Raw genomic sequence first — 18729 nt, forward strand, 5'->3', positions numbered from 1 at the left:
TTCTGTGGGTGCTGAAAGCACCCTAAAATACATACAAATAAGAGAATAGACTTAGCTCTTGGCAGTTTGTAGAGCCACTGGAAGTCTTCTTTACACAGCATGCCACATCTTCCTCCTTTTCTCATCTCTTAAGTCTGAGTATTTTCATTTTGCTCTTTCCACTTCCCTCTGGGAAAAAAAGTGCCTGGAGATTGTATGGCCATGGAGTCACCCCCTTCCTTCTCACAGTACATGATTATCTGCCTTACTTATTTTATTGAAACCACAGAAGATTAGGTTTGTGAACAACTGCTGACTAGAAAAAGAAAGGTTTGCAGTACAGTACTGGGTGGGGGGGAAGTGATTAAAAGATAAGAGAAGAAAAAATAAAAGATAAAAGAAAAGCAAAGAAATGAAAGGAAAAGAAAAGAAAGGAAAAGAAAGGAAAAGAGAAAAGACAGCTTCACATTATTTTGAAAGTCAGTCCAAAGAAATCCCTTTCACTTGTACAATGATTTCTTCTCCTGGGACATCTCTCTGCAATAGTTGTCCTCTTCCTTTAAGTGGTTACAGATTGAGAATGTGATATCCTGCCAGAAGAATCTTGATTGCTCTACTTCAGGCTAAATGAACTGGAAAAAAGAAAGAAGCTTTATAAGATTGGTGCTTTCTGCTAATTGTTCTGCAGAGAGGCTCATGCTAGTGCTAGTCTGTGTGCCAGGTAAAACCTCTCATGGCACAGTTGTATTTCTTTCATACTCCTGTACTGGGGGGATATTTGAAGTAATATTGTCAAGGCTGCTTCTCTTTGCTGTACCTGAGTAGATTTAAAAGATGTGCAGATGAGGCATGTAGGCACGTGTTTTTAGTGGTGGACTTGACAGTGCTGGTTTAATGGTTGAACCTGATCTTAAAGGTCTTTTCCAACCCAGATTGTTCTGTGACTGTCATTCTTTGCAGATGTGTCATCATGAGCACATCCACAGGCTGAACTCCTGACGCTGAGTCGGTTCCAGTCCTTGCTGTAACCCTTAGAGCTGCAGCTGACATTTGGTGTGTGCCCCCATGACTTCATGTCATGTCACCACGTCCCTAACTTCTTAAAGAGATGGATTTTCCCAGTTTTATTACCATGACCTGCTGTGCTGCTGCTCCATAAATCAATGGTTTCCCTTTCTGTCTTTCACAAAAGAAAATTTTACTGGAAAATCTTTGAGCATCTTTTGACATAGTACTCTGGAGCCTGCTGAGCTCCTCATGCAAGGCCATGGTTTCACAGGAGGGGATTTGTCCTGGAGTGGGTAGGCATCACCTGCTTGTCACAGTAGAGCACTGGGAGTCAAAAGTGGATTCCTGATGCTGCTGCTACAGACTCACAGGGCAGCCTTGGGCAAGTCTCTCTCCCCAAAGGCTGCCTTATATGTGCAGTGCAGCTAATGTGAAATGAGGCAGAGATGCCAGCAGGGATCCTGGCAGCAGTCGATGTGTTATGTAGATGAACCTGGTATTTTCCTGTCTCTGGTATGTGTGAGACCACTAGACAAAGCTTTTTGAAGCCTTTAATTCATAATATATCCTGTGTCATCCTTATGTGAACAGGCAGCTATGCGAAGTATTATTACTCCTGGTTCTTTTATTCCTGAAGGGAATGGTGAGAAGGAACATCTAGAAAATTTTCCATGCACAACTGAAGTGTAAGGAATTAAATTGTTCATCTTCAAGATGGTGTTTCCCCTTCTTCCCTAAATTTTGGGTTTTGGATAGTTTGAACCAGCACTTTTTTATTGTTTTGCCTTAACTTCTGTATTTGAAACACCAGATCACTATACCTCCTCTGTGCTGGATGTGCTCCAGCCTAAACAATCTCTATTCTGTGCGCTTAAATTCCTTTCTATAGCTTCAGCTGAATGTGGAATTCTTTTCTGCTCCTCTGTCTGAATTGCCATGTGCCATTCCTCAGGGCAGTGGGACAGCTCGAGTGTTCCTCCCTGGAAGGGGCAGCATCTCAGTAGTGTGTGAAGCAGGGTCTGTGCAAACCTTTGGGATCTTACAGGATAAAAAGCTGCTCTGTAAATACTATATCATTTTCATTGTCATTCTGGATTCAGGAGTGAAATGATCCCACTTAGTTAAAGCAGGATGAAGTGTCTATTTTCATATTTGTTTAATTGAACCACTCAGCATGTCTGATAGTAATGGCTTTATTTGAAGCATGTGGTTCTTATGAGCTGTTAAGATACCAATAGCATTTGGATTAGTCTTTTTGCCAAGAAAGCCAGGTCAATTCTTCAGGAGAATTAAAAAAAAACCAAAAAAACCTAAAGCAAACTTTATTTTAACAGTGTCTTGAATTTCACTTTAGGTTCCATAAATATTTGTCAGTGTTCCTTTTGTAAAACCCATGAGAGCCCTTGGCAAGACATGGGGTCTATCTCCAGAACATGGAATATAAATAAATTCCCCAAACCATGCTGGAGAACTGGAGGTAACTTTAGCCTATGCAAGAGACCTGAAGCCAAGCAAAGGGGTGATCATGGTTTTTGAATTACTATTTGTAGGGAGAAGAGGGAATGAGAGGAAAAAAGGAGAAGTACCGAGAGAGGGAAATCTAAACATCAGCAGAAGGTAGATGGGAGGCCACACCATCCTGTGCAGGAAGGTGGGTGGAGGTCATTTACCAAGGCAATGACAGAAAAGTGACTTCTGCTTGGATTGCAGGAGCTGTCTCCTCCTAATGCTTCCAGAAAAGTTTACAATATTTTCTCATGCTCTAGAGAAAAAGGGAGGAAGTTTTACATTTTTGATGGGGACTGGTAATGCCATCTATTTCAGAAGATCAGGCCAAAAAAGCAGTGGGGGAGCCACCCTATGAGCCCCCTTCCCCAAGTTTCCTCTGAATACTTTTGGTATTCCTGAGATCTTAGTTCACTTCTGTAGTTTTCAGCACTATATCTAAGAAAAAGAAAAAAAGAAGCCTGTGATGATTTCAAAGACTTGCGTACAGTTAAGTACTTAACCAGAGGTTTAGGGTGCAGGGCTTTTGATTTAAGAGCAAGCCCTGTTCTGCGCAGTTGAGGGGGGAAATAGCTGAAATTTTATCCTATCCCTGACCACAGATTGAGATTACCAAAGCTGTACAAAAGCAGGGAGTCAGAATGAAGGAGGTGTATTGAAGGAAGCGGGACCTTGGCTCCTAGCAATGTGCTCTGGTTGCTGGATCAACTCCAATAAAAATTTAAATTCAGACAAGCTGAATGCCTTATTTGTCTGGTTAAGGGGGAAGAAGGTGGGGATGGGTGAAGTTTTTCCTTTACCTCTGAACATTAAAATGATGGTGGTAGGATGTGAGAAATATATATTCCTTAAGAATCAACTATTGTAGTATCAGATAGTTGACAACTGGGTTTTTTTTCTTCTTTATGTGCTTAAGCTGGAAAATTGCAAAGCATGGATAAATAAAGGTGTGAGAGGGGTTTGCTGGAGGACAAGCTGTTTTATAGTGAGATGGGAGCCTATCTGTCCACAGATTTAGATTACCCTACAAAATGCTTGACAACTTTGATCTCCCTTAAAATTATGGGAATTGAGTGTTGCTGACACTTCACAAGATCAGCGTGTCTCTTTGCATGGAGAATTTCCAGCAATGATCAGTGATCTCCATACCAGTCCTCAGTTGTCTGCAAGTACTAAAAGAAAAGTATAAAAGAACCATTAACCCCATGTTTTCTGCTTTCAGAGACAGCTGTCTGGGGCCATGTAGCAGTTGATATTCTATAGCTTTCTATTCCTGCCATACCGTTCCTACATATGGTTTTGGAAATGCAACTGAGGTTTGCCAGCAGTTCCTTAATCTGGTTACTGTGGAAGTTAAGGAAAAAAAAATCAGGTAACAACCTCCATCTGCAAAACTACTTCTGGTTTTGTGACTGGGATTCATACACAGTCAGCATTGTCAGATCATTTTTTTTACTTAAAAATACCCTCCCTCCCTCACCAAAACAGGAAGCATCTTTCCAGGAATGCTTGGGAAAGTGTTTGACTTTTATGTGACTGAGATAACTGGAAAAAGTATTAAGGCTGGAAAAGGTTTACCCAGACAGAAATACCCATCGTACTCAATAGATGTATTACCTGTGCTCAATCTGTTGTGTTCCTGAGTTACTCACTTTTTTCTTCCCAGGCTGGTTACTTTTTTAAAAAATATGGTGTTTCAGTTATCCTTTGGAGCTTCATAAAACTTTCTTAAAAAACCTTTGCAGCCCATTTCTTAATCCTGTTCCATCATGCAGCTCATGCCAACAGTACGATTTGGCAAGGGGCTGTTTACCTTTCTGCACCATGTCCAGAAAAAGTACAGGGGGGGCAGAGCCACAGCCAGTGTGTGCAGGCAGGGTGCACACAGGCACTTCTCTGCCTGCAGCAGGAGCTGCATTACTGAGGGGTCTGGGCAGCATTTACAGGAGCTGAGCACCAGCTCCTGGCTAACGAAGAAGGAGAGGAGGGATGCTTGCTTTGTTCCTGTACCCAGGGCTTTGGTTTACACAGCTTCATTGTGTTGCACGGGGCCTTCCTGCCCTGCAGCTTGACTTGCTCCGTGACAAATTATTCCTTAATTACTGGATGGCAGAAGAAAAGCTTTACAGCCCTGAGGTTATTCCTAACTAATCAGGCTACAGAAGACTTGAAAATTATATTGAGCAGAAAAGCACCATGAGGTTTCCTTGGGTGCTTGGGCTGTGTTAAGCTTTACCAAGGCAATGTGCTAATGAAGCTTGTTAAAATGCAATTATACGTTAATGCTGTGGATGCAGAAATGAGGATAATCAGCAGAGAGGTGCTAGTGAAGCTGTTGTGATTAGCATGATTTGTGTGTGTCACTGCTGTGCTCAGGGCCTTCACCTCACTGTGCAAGGTGTTGTGTGGACACAAGAAGGCTGTGCCTTAAGAGCTCCCTGGGGGTCTGAGATGAAGGAGGATGGCAGGAAGATGGGTGGAGCAAAGCAGCAGTGAGATCAGAAAATCTTACAATCATAGAGTGGCTTGGGTTAGAAGGAACCTTAAAGATCAATTTCCAACCTCCCTGCCACGGGCAGAGACACCTTCCACTATCCCAGGTTGCTCCAAGCCCCAACCAGCCTGGCCTTGAACACTTCCAGGGATGCAACAGCCACAGCTTAACAGGGCAACCTGTTCCAATGTATGCTGAGTAAAGAATTTCTTCCACTCATCTGATCTAAATCTCTTCTTTTAGTTTTAAACTGTTTGATGGTGTTGGCCATAAGGACCAGCAGGATGCCAGGCTTGGCTGCTGACCAGTGATGGTGGGTTCCTGGTGCAGGAAAGCTTTAGGGGGCATGTGCAGGGAGAGAGCCAATGCCTCAGCCAATGCTCCCATGCAAGGCAGGAAACACCTATGATTTTCTTTGAAAAATGTAAAAAAGCAGGGGAGAGCCTCGACATCTGGCACAGCTGGAAGAGGGTGGACTTCTGGTAAGGAAGAGGTGGTAGAACAGTGATTGGGAAGAGGCCAGGAGGAGCCTTGACAAGTGAAGAAAAGTAGCAGCTGTTTGATGTGGCAGGGAATAGGAAAGGTGGATGTGAGGAGAGGGAGAAGTGGCCAGAGCAGTGCCTAGAAAAAAATTAATATGGATGAGGCAAGAGTGTGCTTTGCCAAGGCTTGAGTAGAGGAGTCTTGATGAAATATGATGGGAGTCTGGATGCAAACTCCAAGTGAGTGGATGGGCAGCCAGGGCTGGGCTTATCAAGGAGCTGCAGAAAGACTTTGGCTCAGGGTCTGAGCCAGGATGGGGAGAGCTACAGGGAGAGCAAAGCAAAAAATAACACCAGGGCTGTGGGCCTGAGCGACAGGCAGGACAGTAGCAGTGTCCACAGCAATTAAGGAAGGAGGTGGGGAGGGGGAGGAAGATTAAGAGCTCTGAGCTTGAGCTGACAGCTTGACATCCAGGAGATGTCAGGGAGACAGGCAAGGTTTTCGTCCGGACTGAGAGAGACAGGCCCAGATGATCGGATCAGACAACTGGGGGGACTGATTTATGTGAGAAGATTAAAAGAGCTGCTTGTAAATATATGAATAGCTTGGCTAAGTGACACCTGAGGGGACAATAACTGTCTGCAAGTGTATGAAGGTATTGGATACTGGAGCCAGGAGGAGGGGGAGGGAGCAGTTTAGGAGCGTAGATGAGGATTTTGACCAGAGGCAGTGGAAGGAGGTGGAGCAAAGCTGGCTGTATTGACTCCTTAGGGAAAGTATCTCCCCTGGAAAACGAAGAAGATTCTTTGGTGAGTCTTAAGAGCTGCATACCCATCTAGGTTCCCATCTGCCTGTGATCACAGGGTGCCTTGCAATCTGGTGTGTGTCGTCACAGCACCTCAAGAGAGGAAAGTGTCCCCAGCTTTGTGCAATTGCGCAATTTGTGGCACTTTGGTACCTTGTGTGACCCTTGCTCTCTGACTATCAGGGACCTAAGAAATTTGTCTCTGTTTTAAAGGGCCATTTCTGCAGAAAGTCCAGAGAGATGGAAGGGAACGAGACCTAATGGGGCTCCTCCAGCCCACAGTTTGTGAGATTTTCTCCACATGGTCCTTACAACTTTTTAACTTAGAAAGTTTTACTCCTCTCTGAAGCCAGGGGAAAGAGCAGCAGGTATTAATTTGTTTCTGTTGGGCTCACCTATGGGCCAGTATCAGGTGCCTTGTCCAGTGCCTTGTCTCTGCCTTTTTGGGTATTTCAGAGGGAGATGCAGTGCATCTGCAGGAAGCAGCTCCAGAGCAAGCTGTCTGTTGGGAGATTTAGTTTCCTTACACTGGCCTTTTGCAGGTCCCAGGTTTCTATTTATTTTGAGCAACATTGCTCAGAACATGAAAGGGTTTTCCTAGGAAACTTTAACAGAACACTGAGAGAAGTAAAAGGAATGAGCATAAAGTGGATCCATCCCAATGTTTGGTATTTGATTTTCTGGTGGAGGTTCTGCTGTGATACCAGATGGGGGTTAAATCCTCAGATAAATCTTTCAAAGAAAGAGCCTTACTTCCAAAGTTAAATACCAGCTGTCTCCTTCTGTCTGAGCTCACTTTCCATACCTATCCTTGTCTGGTTGGTCATTACGTTGGTGTCCTAAAGAGATGAAATTCATGTGGTGACATTTTTTGAGGTTCAATCCATCTCCATCCCTTCCAGTAGCTTTTAAGCCTATAAGCCAATTTCACACACATTGTTTGAGAAGGAGTGATGTAAGAGATACTAAGTTCAAACTTTGTGAAAATGGGAAGTCATGTAGAAGGGATTCTAATTGTGCTGCATCCCACTGCCACCACTCTTGGAACAAAGGCCATTGCAAGTCTTCAGCCCTTTCTAAATATATAGATGAATTTTCTAAGTAGAGAGACATTAAAGCGACAAACAAGCAAATAAATAAATGAAGATGTCATCAGATTCTTTCCCCTTAATAGGCCCTGGCAAATGGCTCCATAGAATGTAGGGTCATTGGAAATTAAGCTTTGTTAATAAATTGCCTGTCATTGCAAACTGCCCCATCCCCAGTGTGGGGCTGTACAGGTACCAGTGGGAGATGTGAATTGCTGGTGGCTGTTGCACCTCTTTCTGTGCATGAGGTGCTCAGCGTGTCGTCCCTTACCAGTGCCAAACTGAATCTCATTATGCATTATCAATAAAAAAATAATATGGAACCAAATAGTACAGAACCAAATTATACAGAACCAAAATTCCTTTCCAGCTCTTCATGCAGACTTCAGCTGCATTTTAATGGTGGAGCCCTTCAGTAGAGACCAGAGGTCCTGCAAGGAGTTTTTGTTTGACTTTGGCAGTCACAGTTACAAGCAGAGCTCCCCGCTCTGACTTTCGCTTCTGTTTCAGCAGGACCAAAATCTGTGGGGTCTTTCTGAATATTTCTCTCCTCACCCAATATTGCTGAAAATGAGCCTGAAGTGCTGACAGACAGCAGCACTCTCAGTGTGTAGGAATCCAACATAAACAGACTTGCTGGTTGTGTACTTGGACATGTTAAACGAGGTCCTTGCTTTGATCTTCCTTGCACTATCCTAAAGCCCAGCAAGCAAAGGCTAAGTAAACAGACCTTTGATTTCAGGGCTGTTTGGAGCAGAGGTCTTGTAAAACTTTTATCAATGGCAGAGCTGAGCTACTGAAGTCCCTCTTGGACTGTAGGTGCTGCAAGAGTAGCAGTGTGGTTTTATTGACCCTAACATCTCCCTGCTTCCCATAATGTCAAACATCTGGGAATATGAGCCAGCTTCCTGTTGATTGTAATGTGCCAGTTTCTCTGGGAGAGACACCTGCTTATAATCTCCTGTATGGTGAATGGAGCATAAGCTGTTTCAGATCCTACAGCTATTGAATCCCACAGCCAGTGCTGCCTTTTGTTAATGCATGTCACAAAGGTGCTTAAAAAAATCACATGGCACACATCCGTGGGAATCGCTCACGTTACTGATCCCGTGTGTTCAACACTCCTTGATCAAACCCCACAAAAACCAGTACTTTGGCTTGAATATTACAACAAATTAGATTTTATTTATTTGTTTCCTGGTTTTGGAGCATTTAGTGACTCCCCACAATCACAAAGGTCACAAATTTTCTTTCATGTTTAAATAAACAGGAGATTCTCCTTCAGGATCATGCCCTCCAAAAAGAGACAGTAAGAAACAAACACCTAATATCACAAGATTTAAAAATTAAAATTGTGAGTTCTGGCAAACTCCCCTCAGTGGATGAAACACAGGAGTTGGATTGGCCTCTGCTTTCTTCTAATTTAGTATTTTTCTCTGTCTTCTGGTGAATTACATGAAGGAGGGTTTGTTTCCCTTATATTCACCATAGGAAAGTGACATAGGAGAGTTAGATCCTGCAAAGGTATTTTATTTTTTAGTAACATTATCAAATTTTCATTGTTCTCAATGCCAAAAACCACTGTACTTGTAGTAATGGTGTCCAGGCTGTTCTCAGTGGGCCAAAGCTCTGAACTCTCTTGGTGGAGCCATTTCAGGCAAAGCTTGACTGAGCCCAGGACCAAAAGCTGAAGTGTTTTGCTCAGCCCTGCCAATGATAATTGCTTCATATCAGGAGAAATGCTAAATGACAAAATAATAGACCAAAAATAATTGACCAGTTGTTCCATGCCTATAGCGCTTCTGCTGTACCTTCTGGAAGTAAAGTTGAAATTGTTGGTGGAGTAAATTGTGAGTCAGAGTGCATCTAGACCCTCTTGTCTTCCGCCCTCACACTTTTACAGATTGGCCTTAAATGACGACCTTTCTTGCACTGCCTGTTCTGCCTTAGTCATGAACTGATCCTTTACTGTCAGTCAAACAATGCAGCACTGTTCTCCCTTCGGAAGTGAATTTTGTCTTTTGTTAAACAGTCACATCCACTATTAGATAAGAAGTGTTTTTAACAGCCCGCTGTTTGTTGCTATTTGATGGTAGTTCTTTGATCCCCGGAGGGGTTTGCGGCGCTGTTTGTGATATACAGCAAATCAATTTTACACATTTCCATCTTTTATCGATGAATCTTCCAATGGGGTTTCACCATAATCAGATTGGAGAATACCATGGCACAGACATTGGGAAGGGGTTGGAATTTACATGCAATAAAGATTAGGGAATTAGCGGCTGATTAGGAATGTGCTGATTTCTCCAGCCTCAGGTACAACAAGGGATCCTGCATGTCTGCTGTTCTCTGACCTTGGGTTTTGACCTCTTGACTCCTTGCTCAGAAATGCCAGCGAGCAGCACGGAGTGATTCCTGACGTGGCTTCCCTCAAGAACAAGTTCAAGCCACTTCAACAGCAAAACCTATTTCTGTGAGCGGGGAAGCCCAGAAACGCTTATGCAAGTGGACAAGCTGCTCAGATGTGCATCGGCTGGGGAGGCTGGGCAGACAGGCTGTGGCAGCACTTGAGTGTGCAGGCAGGAATTCCTGCTGACAGCTGATGCGCCGTGTGTGTGCCGGTACCCGCACGTGCGTGATGGGATGCGGGGCCGCTCCGCGCTCGAGACAATATTTCTCCATGCACAGCTTTTCCTAGATAGTGCCTGTGCTCTCAAGGTTTCTCCCCATTCCGCTTGCAGGAGGGTAGCTGGGAGTGCACATTACCAGACACTGAGGTAATAGGATTGCACATTAATTGATATTCCAGTGGCTCTATCTACCTGCTGGATATGATGTTACATTCCAGTGCGCAGCCCGCCAGCGGAATGGCGTCACTTGGAATCACGGGGCAGTCGGTGTCAGCAAAACGCCCGTGTGCCTCTGTAGCTGCTGAAGTTTGGGCAGCTCAAATAAAGCAACAAACTGTGCTAAGAACAGGGGCTTGGTATTTGCTTGTGTATCAAATAATAATTAGTACTGTCTTGCTGCTGATGCAGATGCACAGGGATAAAAGGCAGGCAATGTGGGATATTCAGCAAAGGAGAAGTATTTCCAAATCCATAGTTTGGGGAATCTAAATGGATTTATATTTAAAATATTTGTTTTCAATGGTTCAATTTTGGCAGACTGTACCCACAGCTAGGTGCTGGTTTGCTAATACCATTCATCCTGACACATGCCATGCTGGTGTGCAGTAGAGGTATAGGAGGAATACCTTCCTCCACGTGATATGAGGCACCTTTTGAGCAGCAAGGGGTGCAGCAAAACTTTGGATGTACCAGATTACATGCAAATCTGGTTTTATCTGATTTTAGAAGCTGAACAGTCCTCTGGAAGTCCTAGGTGGTGCAACTGGACATAGTAAGTCTGACAGAACAAGAAGTCTTCACTCTCTCCTGGTAGTAAAACAAATAAAGCCAGGTAAGAGTGCACTAACCCCATTGGGAGCCAACCAGAAGAGGCGCAGAGGAAGTGGGTCTGTTTGAAGCTCTCCCAGATGCAGACAGGCTGCAGAAAGCTGCACTTGCCTCTGTCCCAGTGAGTCTATTGTGTTTTTACATCAGATAGTGTGTGCTTCAGTGTCTGAAGAGCAGAAACCAGATGGGAATGCTATAAGAATTCAGTGATAGTTTCCCTATGCAGGAGACTTGGTGTCTCTTGAGTTTAAATGTAGATTTTCAATGAATCAACCTTGGGAAAACTTTATTTTAAAGTGCATTCAAGTATTTTCCCCTCCTGGAAGTGATGCACAGGTGTGTATAAGCTAGATTGTAGAATGGCACAACAGGAAGAAATATTTCCAGTGAAATATTTGGTGCTGAGGAGGTGATGTTCACACTAAAGGCACTTCGGGAGTTTATTCTGGATCAGCTCCAGTCTGGTCACGTAGATTGAGTGCTTGTTAATGGAAAAGCCAGAGGACAGCTTCTGCTTTTGTTTTCCCTGGGGCCCAGGTAGCAGTCGCTGACTGTCTGTATTAGCAGCTGGTGGGGTTTGGGAAGACTGTATCTGTAAAGCAAAACATTGGGTTTTGAGGATGTGGTGCCTCCATTTCAGAGGAGTGTTTCACTTCAGAATAGCTTTAGTGTAATGCTGAGAACTAAATGCCCCTTGCAGCTCATTTCATACAAAAGCAACTTAGTCCATGTGCAGCAAAACAGCTTCATGATGTGAAGCAAAGTATCATTGATGGTGAAGATGAAAAAATTAATTTTAAAGTATGTTTCTGGTCCAGGTTGAGACACTCATGTAGGCATATGTAAGGCATATCACACCTACCATGGAGGTTTTGGTTGGGCAACAGTGAATGGTTTCAGGCAGGATTTTAAAATGCTGCTGTCATTAAAGGTGTGTTGCATTTTTCTTTTGGAGCAAGATTCGTCTTTTTATTTTTAATTTTTCTTTCAGAGCAAGACAAGTTATATATATAAATATATACACAGACATATGTATGTATGTGTGTATGTATATATATATATAATATATATATAAATATAATTTTGTTTATTACTGTCCAAAATCAATACTGTTTTCAGATTTTAGGAACACAACAACTAATTTAAAAATACCACAATTGATTAATCAACATACTTTTAAAATCACAACTCTTTTGTTCGCGTGTGTTTTACTTTGATTGGCCAAAATTATTACACAATTACAAAATTATTATTACAAAATATTTCTCAAGCTGATAAGGGGAGAAAACCAGGCAAAACTCTTTGAAAGCGAAAACCAGGTAAAGTCTTGCATCTTGACAAAAATGTGATTTTCTCATAGGAAAACAGTTCTGCCAAAGGCTCCATACCAAGCCTGCTATGCAGCCATTCAGCTGGAGATGCTTTCTGTTCTAGAGAAGCCTCTGAAAATATCTCCAGTTCTTAAATACCACAATGTTTATCTCTTTGTGGTCACCATCAAACAGTTGTTACCATGCTTTTGTGGTGACCAAACATAGAAGCCCCCAGAGACGAGGGCAGAGGAAAGGGAGGGCTGAGAGAAGCCTTGCCATGCCGGGCACTGCCACTGATTTCCCAACAGCAGAAGGCTTAGGGATATTTTGGCAGTGTCTCATGATTGAGAGTGAGTGTTCAAGATGGTTTTCTTCTGAGTCCTTAGTGCACTAATCACACCTTTTCCATCCTGGGTGTTGGGAAAGACCAGTAGGAACCAGCAGTGGATGGAAGAGTTTGAAGTCTTCTCCACTGTCATACCTTAGAGTGAATTCTGTTTAAAAAGGTTTTTAAGAATATTTTGAGGAAAACCAAATCCGTGGGTACAAGTGAAAAAGGCTCCTGTGTCAGTCTATGGCTGAAAACTTGCTGCTGTGGGCTACCAGGAAGGCAAACCAGCTATTTAAAGGTCTGTGTTTGCATCGTTCTGTGTATGGCACAGAGTCACCCATCGTGGTTTCTGTTTTCCTGCAGACATAAACAATGACACTCACCGTTTCCTGCTTGCACAGTGCTCACACAAGAGCCTGTCCATAAGGGAAACGTCTAATTACTTATTAAACCCTGCACAGTGCTCAGACTGGGTTAAATATTGACTACCAAGGTTCAAGGGGAACCTGTGTTACCAAACGTGAACTTGGGCATCCTATTTTCTAGGAGCTGTTCAGATCAAATGGACAGGTGACAAAATGCTGTGTGCAGGGAGGAGGGACAAAGAAGGGGACAACAATCAGAGCAGGTTGTCTCAGGAATAAACACCTATCTTTGGAGCCTGGGGATTTGGAATGTGGTTGCTATTGGTGGCTTGAAGGGGAGTTTTGTTACAAAAAAAAAAGTGAATTAAACCGAGTCTCGTGTAGTGTTTGGTTTGTTTTACTGAAAGTCCTAAAGATGTGGGCGATTTGGCTGGAAAATCCACTGGGCTTGTGAAGCAGGATTTGCATGGTTGGGAAACAGCTGGAAGGGTATAGTACAATGGTATTTATGTTAAAATTTGGGTAGATCCAACCCAGAAGGTAATTCAGGGCTGCCTGACTGGATTGTTTCCCAGAGATTATGGGAAGCAAACAAATGTCTTGTGTTGGCAGGAATGGTCCCTCTGTGACCTGTGGTGGAGATGGTGGAGGTTTGGGTTAGGTTTGGAGAGAGCAGGTTGGGGCTATAGAATTTCAGTTGGGTTCTGGATCCTCCCTCAAGCCGGAGGATTTCTAGCTTTCTTCCAGAATTAGGCAGTTTGTCCTTCCTGGAAATAGCAGGCTAAAAAAAACCCAAAAACAAAAAACCTTAATACCTTCTAATTTTAAAACCTTGAAGTCATGTTTTAAGGCCATTTCTTTTGAAAAAATGCCCAGCAAATTAGGAATGACATTTTTTATATGGGCTTGACTTCTTGAATGGGAATGGAAGAGATAGATTGTGAGGGTGTGTGTGCCAACACACCTTTGTTGTACTTACCTCTTCTCTAAAAAAAGTTTCCTGATTATCCATTGAGCTGCATACCTGAACTGCACCGTCAGTATAATTTTAGCATTTGAGTAGAAATATTAGTCCTCTCCTTTGGCCCACGCTAATCCCACTGGCAGCACTTGAGAAACAATAAATAATATCATTTCTTCCACACCAACTTTCCAGCATATGAAGTCTGTTTCTTCAAAAGTAATTTGAAGTAATCCTAACTCTCCTTTGCATTTGCTACCTCGAAACCTGAGGGATAAAGTTACTATTTTTTGCTGCTGAAAAAATGTTCGGCAACAATTGAAATTGAATGTCACCCATGCACATTTAATTTAATAAGATGGTAATTTCATGTTAAATAAATACCAACTGATTATTGAAAACATATGCTCAAAGGATTTAGAAACTACGTAAGAGATACGTATCTCATCTACTGTTGTTGAACTAATAAATCTAAGCAATAATCAAGTGCCAATTGTTTAACATACAATAACTATTTTATTAAATGTCAGTGAAATGTGTATGCAGAGCACTTAATTAAATGGAACATGTTCCCAGATATTCTAGTTTTTTTAGTTTTGGACATCTAGAGTAGGAAATTTACTGGTAGCCTTCACACAAGGGGCTAGTTATTACTCATGTAAAAATATGGCAGGTACTTTTTGTGCTATCAATAAATATCCATTTCATCAGGAAAGCAACTCCTATCACAGAGGTAGGGAAGAAAGGGAAGATATGGCACTTCACTTGCTGTGAAATGGATCTGCAAAGCTGTTTTCTCCACCAGGTTGTTGGGCTGAGCCATGCACCCCAAGCCTGGAGCTTGCTTTTGCAAACAGTCCATGATTTCCAAATCTAAGCCTGACCAGCCATCAGGGCTGGTCAGCAAATACTTGTGGTGTTTTTGTGTTCCTCGCTCAGAGTCTTTGTTCTATGGAGATGCTGTTGGTTTTTTCTTTAATCTTTTGATTGTTTTTGATAAGCATTGTTTTTGTCTGTGGGCGCCTATGTTTTCAAGCCAAGAAGGACCCATTAGCTCATCTAATCTGATCTCCTCATGTCACATACCAAAGCACTGGACCAGTTACCCCCACGCTGACCCCTACTTTACTTGGCTAACACATACCTTTTGGAAATGCAAACTGTTTTGTTTTGAAAATATGAAAAGATGTTGGATTCACTAGTCCTTTGAACTGCTTATTCCATTAGTTAATGGGATACATGGGCAACACATTTATCCTTTTATCTCTCTCAAAAAGCATTTTTATCAGTTCTGCTCTCCATGTAATGGCTTCCAAGTGTGCAGAGAGCCAAGAGTTCCTCTCTTTCAGGAACACCTACTCCTCTTGATTGAAACTGTTCCCAACACTGCTTTGTAAAGCCTTCCCTGTGGGATTTGTTCCTTGGTATAGTTTGTCCTAGCAGAGCCAGGCCTCTGTCCATTCATCCATCGTTACAGCCTGAATGCCAATACAAATAATGGCATTAATGATATGCAGAGAGTGTGAGTACATAATCCTCATGTTGGTCTTGCAGAGAGGGTTAAACTATTGTAGAAAAGGTTAAACTCTGGTTGTAAGCAGGAATTGTCCAGCCCAGCAGCAGGTACCCCAAGATGGGCAACTCTGGATGTGTGTTTCAAACATGGCTTTTAGGTGGTCCTTTCCAGCTGCCTGTGTACATTTTGAAGTGTAAGAAAGGTAAAGGAAATCCACTTTGCTGTGAATCCCCGGGCAGTAAAGACTTTGGAAGCTCAGGTTTTACAGTGATGAGCATGGTGAAGGCCAAATGTTGCCTCAAGTTTTGGTGTAAGAGATTGTGTTTACACCAAATGAGCAGTTTGATTGGTAACCTCTGTCCCATTCCTTCATCTCACTGTTGTAGTGAAACATTTCTGTGCTTAGCTCTATTTTCCTTGTAGGGCATACACTGTCTGTGGTACTCCAGCCCCTCATGCTAATTCCATGTGTTGATGGGTTGTTTGGGTGCTTCATTGTAAATGACTTTGCTAATTTGCTAACACAGAGCTTCAAAAGAAGTCTTATCTACATAGAAAGTGAATGTGTTTGGTATTAAATAATAAAATATACATAACCCATGGGGCTCTTAAAACTTATTTAACTTCTTTATAAACTTTACAATACAGTATGTGGATATTATAAATTACTTTCCATTCCAAGAAACTGTCCGGGCTTGTTGACCTTCCTTGGAATTTCCTCTTTGTAATTATGTTTAATGTGTTAATAAAGTTCACTTTGAACTGTATGATGGCAAATGGTCTCATAGGACATGGGTCAGTGCTGGTGCGTTCACCATATGTGAAGCTTGATATTAGTGTGCAGTTTAGCTGTAGGAATAGCAAGGATAAGTCCAAACAATTGCAGAAGCAGTATCTCCTCCCCAGGTTAGCAGTAAAAAGGGGTTCATGGAAAGTTAGGAATGTGGAGTGGGAAATCATTTAGCTTTCACTGCTAGGTGTTACTAAATTATAGTGCTGGGTTTGAGTCACTATCAAAACACCATATATTTAGAGGGTTTTCACACAGAGCTGTAAATCATGTTTACTACATGTATGAGTTGAACGAGTGCATGAACTTTGCAATGCAGCCCAGGAAAATATAATTACATGTGTGTGTGTTTTTGTCTGTGAGAAATATGGACAGGAAGCTCCAGGCTATTCCACTGTTGCGTCTTAAATACACTTCTAGAAGTTGTTTTTGCTGTTTCCTGGAAATAGCTGTTTGCTAAAGCAAAGAGGCTTTCTTGGGTTTTACATAACTCCTTTTGGAGTTATGTAAAACCCAAGAAGAAATGGCAAGAAAGAAATGGCAACTACTATCCCTTCCCAAGGCACTGGGGAGGAGAGCAGGAATGCTAGTAAAGCAGTGTCAGCAGCAGAGCAGCAAGTGGGGCTTTTCTGTGGTGTAGGATAGTGGATATAAATTGAAAATTGCCCAGCTGTTCAGTAAGACAGGTGTAGGGTCTGTCTTTTATATAATGGAACAGAATGGAGATTCCAGTTGCTTGTATTCGTAAATGAGGCAAATAAATCTGCACACTTGTCTGCATGTATATGAGCAGAAATATTTAAAACAAATGAGGTGATCATGGCATTTTCTTGTTAATGTTTGACTGAGTTTATATGATCTTGAACAGAAAACTTGGCATCTGGCTGAGCTTGTTGGTTTCTTTCTGGTTGTGTTTATATGTATTTGCAGATGGGGAAACTACAATCAAGAAAATAACTTGGTGGAAAATGTAGCTTCTGGATTGTTTAAATTATATTTTAAGCCTGATTGCACCCTGGCCCTTGGAACTCCAGGCATGATCCCTGCTAGTAACTAAAATTATTTGAATGTTATGGGGCAAAGTTATATTTAGTTTGTATTTGGAGAAAGAATAACAACGAAGCACGGGGGAGGCAGCTGCATTCTCATCACTTCTTCTCGAGTCACATCCACAGATGTCAAATCCCACTCTTCTCCCTCAGCCAGAGTATTAAGAAATGAGTCTCTCAAATTATTGGGTTGAGGACAAGGGGGACTTAAGAAAACTTGCCCCCGCTGGGCTTGTGTTGAGGTGAGGCTTAACTTTCTGAGAGAGCTCCTTCTGTTCAGACAGGCTGTAGAACCAGCTGCGCCCTCTCCACTGTGATGGGGCTCAACAGCAGTGTCCTGTGGCAATAGAGAGCTGTCCTTGCCTGGTGGAAAACTGCAAGAGCTCTCCCTTCCTGACTACAGAAATGCCTAAAAATCTTGGATGGAATATCTACCTATGGCTTTGTTTTCACACCCTTCTCCCATATCCCACAAAAAAATGCTGCAGGAAGTAATTGCTGTGTCTGGGAGCATCATAGATTGGAGATTCTCGGCACTTAAAAAAGGTTGCTGTTTCCAAGAATCACTGACTAATGGCAAAGAAATTTGGGGGAGCACAGTGTAGGGAGCCCTCCAGGATTTACACTCAGGGCCAGAGGGCACTTGCTCTCTGCTGCTCCACCTTGAAAGGGCCCAGTCTGGAGCTTTGGCCCATGCGTGCAGGCACATGGCAGTTGACAGGATTCATTCCCTCATAGCCAGAGAGATGATATCTATTAGCATTAATTTTGCATTGATAAATATACTAAGTCACTATTTTCACAGTCTGGTTCAATTAAATGTTTTCAGAAGGATCCCTTACGGTGTTGCTCTCCAGTTCTTGGGGTGTTGCCTTGCCCACAAACACAGCAAGAGGAGTGCTGTAGTGAGCCGGCATAGGGTATTGCACTCAATTAGAGCATTTCTGCTCACACATGACACAAAGCTGGAGTCTGGGACGGCAGAGATCGTGACACTGGCTGCTTGAGCAGTAATTTCATCTGCCTTTTAATGCTGCCTTAGAGCACGGGACAGAGGCTGGCAGCAGCGAGGGTTGGGAAGTCAGTCAGAACGAGGGTTCAGCCTGTTTTTACCTCCCTGGCAGCTGTAGGTGAAGCAGCAGGTGCTTTCCTGGGATTTTGCCTCGCTAAGCAGCTGTAGATATGTATCCAGCCTGCAGGGCCCGTGTCCTGGGCTCCGCTCCCACAGCGCCGCGCTCAGCTGTGAGCACACACGTGCCCCAGCCCTGCAGGGTCAGACACCAGGGACACTCCCAAATCAGTGCCTTGGGAGGGCTAACTGGGCACTCGGCTCTCCTGGCCACCCCCTGGCATATTATGGGCCAGTTCTGGAAGGTGGGGAGCTCCTGTCAGTAGCAGTGCTGCACACAGGAAATCGATAGGCTCAGCATGTTTTTACTGCATCTTTTTGTTCTGTTCACGCAGCAGGAGATGAAACTGCTATAGAGAAACCTTGGACATTAATTTCCAAGAGAACCTGAGCAGTGCTGAGCAGTTTAATATCTGGATTCAGAGGGGGGAGATGTTTTTGCCTAGATAGTGTG

The 18729-nt window shown here is 43.0% G+C and overlaps 1 protein-coding gene and 1 long non-coding RNA gene across 6 annotated transcripts in view; one reads left to right on the forward strand and one right to left on the reverse strand.

Moving 5' to 3' along the window:
• Positions 1 to 18729, forward strand: part of FGFRL1 (fibroblast growth factor receptor like 1) — a 163541-nt gene that overhangs the window by 59593 nt on the left and 85219 nt on the right. The gene's annotated exons all lie outside the window — the stretch shown is intronic.
• Positions 1 to 18729, reverse strand: part of LOC119700763 — a 42339-nt gene that overhangs the window by 20444 nt on the left and 3166 nt on the right. The window contains exon 2 of the long non-coding RNA XR_005256874.1: positions 1 to 11413. This exon is cut by the window's left edge and continues 20444 nt beyond it. This is a non-coding gene — a long non-coding RNA (uncharacterized LOC119700763). The remainder of the gene's footprint in view (positions 11414 to 18729) is intronic.

Source organism: Motacilla alba, chromosome 4 (genome assembly GCF_015832195.1).
Source record: "Motacilla alba alba isolate MOTALB_02 chromosome 4, Motacilla_alba_V1.0_pri, whole genome shotgun sequence".
NCBI lineage: Eukaryota > Metazoa > Chordata > Aves > Passeriformes > Motacillidae > Motacilla > Motacilla alba.